The following is a 2,500-nucleotide window of genomic DNA, read 5'->3' as shown; positions in this document are numbered from 1 at the left end:
AGGGCACGGCGGTTCGAACCTTGCCACCGGCGAAGTTAGACCCAGGGGACGGTTCTTTAAATTCCATGTTACAGAGTCCTCTGTGAGGGGCACCGTCCTAGTCTCCCGATAGGGGTGGAGTTTGTGACGTTAAACCATATCATCTTATATATATATATATATATATATATATTACAAGTGAAAAATGTAATCACACGTTTGTCAATCACGTGAAAACCACTGTTGGAGTAAAAAAGACTGGAGACGTGGAATCTACATATTTCGATTGGAAACTACAATCCTCTGAAGAGGACTGCAGTTTGCAATCGAATTATATAGATTCCCCGTATCCAGTCCTTTTTACTCCAACAGTGGTTTCTACGTGATATATATATATATATATATATATATATATATATATATATATATATATATATATATATATATATATATGTGTGTGTGTGTGTGTGTATTGTTGAGACATTCTGACAGGTTGACGTAAGCGGAGTAGGAAACACAGGAGTCTTAGTCTTGAGTTTATTCTTGAATAGTTTCGCTTTGAAAAAGCATACCTGCGAAACAAGTCAGGAATAAACTCAAGACTAAGACTCCTGTGTTTCCTACTCCGCTTACGTCATATATAGGTATATACTGTATATATATGTATATATGTATTTATGTATATATGTATTTATATATATATATATATATATATATATATATATATATATATATATATATATATATATATTCTCTTCTTCATGTACAATGGCGCGATCGTTACCTCAGTACCAACAACTTTCTGGGACAGTCGTCCTTGTTCCAAGTATCTTTATCGTTTCAATTCTCCCTTATCTCATCTCATTTGCAATCGTCTTTCATTCACGTCTCCATAATTGGCTTCCTTTCCTGTCCAATTGTTTTCCCTCAGCCACAGTCTGATGGCAATCGAATTCAAATGCTCTTCCTCCTCTTCATTCGATCTACCTCAAGGTTCTTTTGCACGGGACGTTTCTATTTGATTTTATTTTCTCATTTTCTACTACAACCATTTTTTCGCTCTTGTTCGTATTCTCGTTCACTTGTTCTTGGTAAAGCTCAGTCTTTGGTTGTCGTTCGTGCTCTCTCTCTCTTTCTTTCTTTTCTCTCACTCTCTCTCTCTCTCTCTCTTTCTCTCTCCTCTCTCTCTTTCTCTGCATATATATATATATATATATATATATATATATACATATATATATATATATATACATATATATATTACAAAGGATTACAAAGGCGGAGCATGCCGACAGGAGACCTTTTGATCCATATCTAGGTCGGATGCGAAAAAAAAATCATATTAATAATAAAATAATAAATAAAAACTATAATAATGTAAATAAATAAAATACATGAATAAATGCATATAGTTAAATGATAAAAAACAAGTAAATAGTAAATAATAATAAATTAACATATAACTAATAATAAATGAAAATCAGACAAATGACAACAAAACAAAAAATAATAATATAAGATAAATTATAATCATTACAGCATCTTACTTAGGTTTTTATCTAAATGATTCTTAAAGCTTCGAACTGAACTACATTGCACTACCTGTGCAGGAAGTTTATTCCATTCATTAACTACACGGTTGGCAAAGTTGTTTCTACCTACTTCCAAATTGAATCTATTTCCGGACAGTTTGAGACCATTGTTTCTTGTCTGATTCTCATTCAATGTAAAAATTTGGTCACTTTTGATGTCGATTCCCTTTAAAATTTTAAAAACCTGTATCAAGTCCCCTCTGAGTCTACGCTTTTTTAGGGAAAACAGATTCATGTGTTTTAGTCGATTTTCGTATGATTTATTTTTGATATTTGGAATCAGTTTTGTGGCTCGCCGTTGTACTTTTTCCAGTCTGTCAATGTCGTTAATGAGATTCGGTGACCATACGGAAACAGCATATTCCAAATGTGGACGAACAAACGATTTATATAGCTTGTTAATGAGTGATGGACTTTTGAAATCAAAAGATCGCGCAATCAGTCCCAGAATCTTATTTGCTTTCTCAGAGGCTGAAATACACTGCTTGGATGATTTGAGGTCGTTACTGATAATTACGCCGAGATCTTTTTCACTATCCACTTTTGTTAACGAATTTCCAAATAACTTGTAATCATACTTACTGTTATTTTTACCTATGTGCATTACCTTGCATTTACTTGTGTTAAATTTCATTAGCCACTTTTCAGACAATTGCTGTAATTTATCTAAATCTTCTTGAATATCTAATTGGTTTGAGTGATCATTTGCCACTCCGCACAGTTTTGTATCATCAGCAAATTTGGAAACAGTAGATTTTAGTCCATGGTCTATATCATTTATATATACTATGAATAGAAGTGGCCCAAGAACGGAACCCTGAGGAACTCCACTTGTAACATTTTTCCATCTAGAAGTTTTTCCATTTAAGACAACTCTCTGTTTTCGACCATTCAACCAATTACTAGTCCAACCTAATAGGCTACCACTT

This window comes from Oratosquilla oratoria, chromosome 24 (assembly GCF_046742065.1).
Source record: "Oratosquilla oratoria isolate Oo_2021 chromosome 24, ASM4674206v1, whole genome shotgun sequence".
In the NCBI taxonomy this organism is placed as follows: domain Eukaryota; kingdom Metazoa; phylum Arthropoda; class Malacostraca; order Stomatopoda; family Squillidae; genus Oratosquilla; species Oratosquilla oratoria.
The sequence above is the reverse complement of the archived record's forward strand: the minus strand, read 5'-3'. Positions refer to the sequence as shown.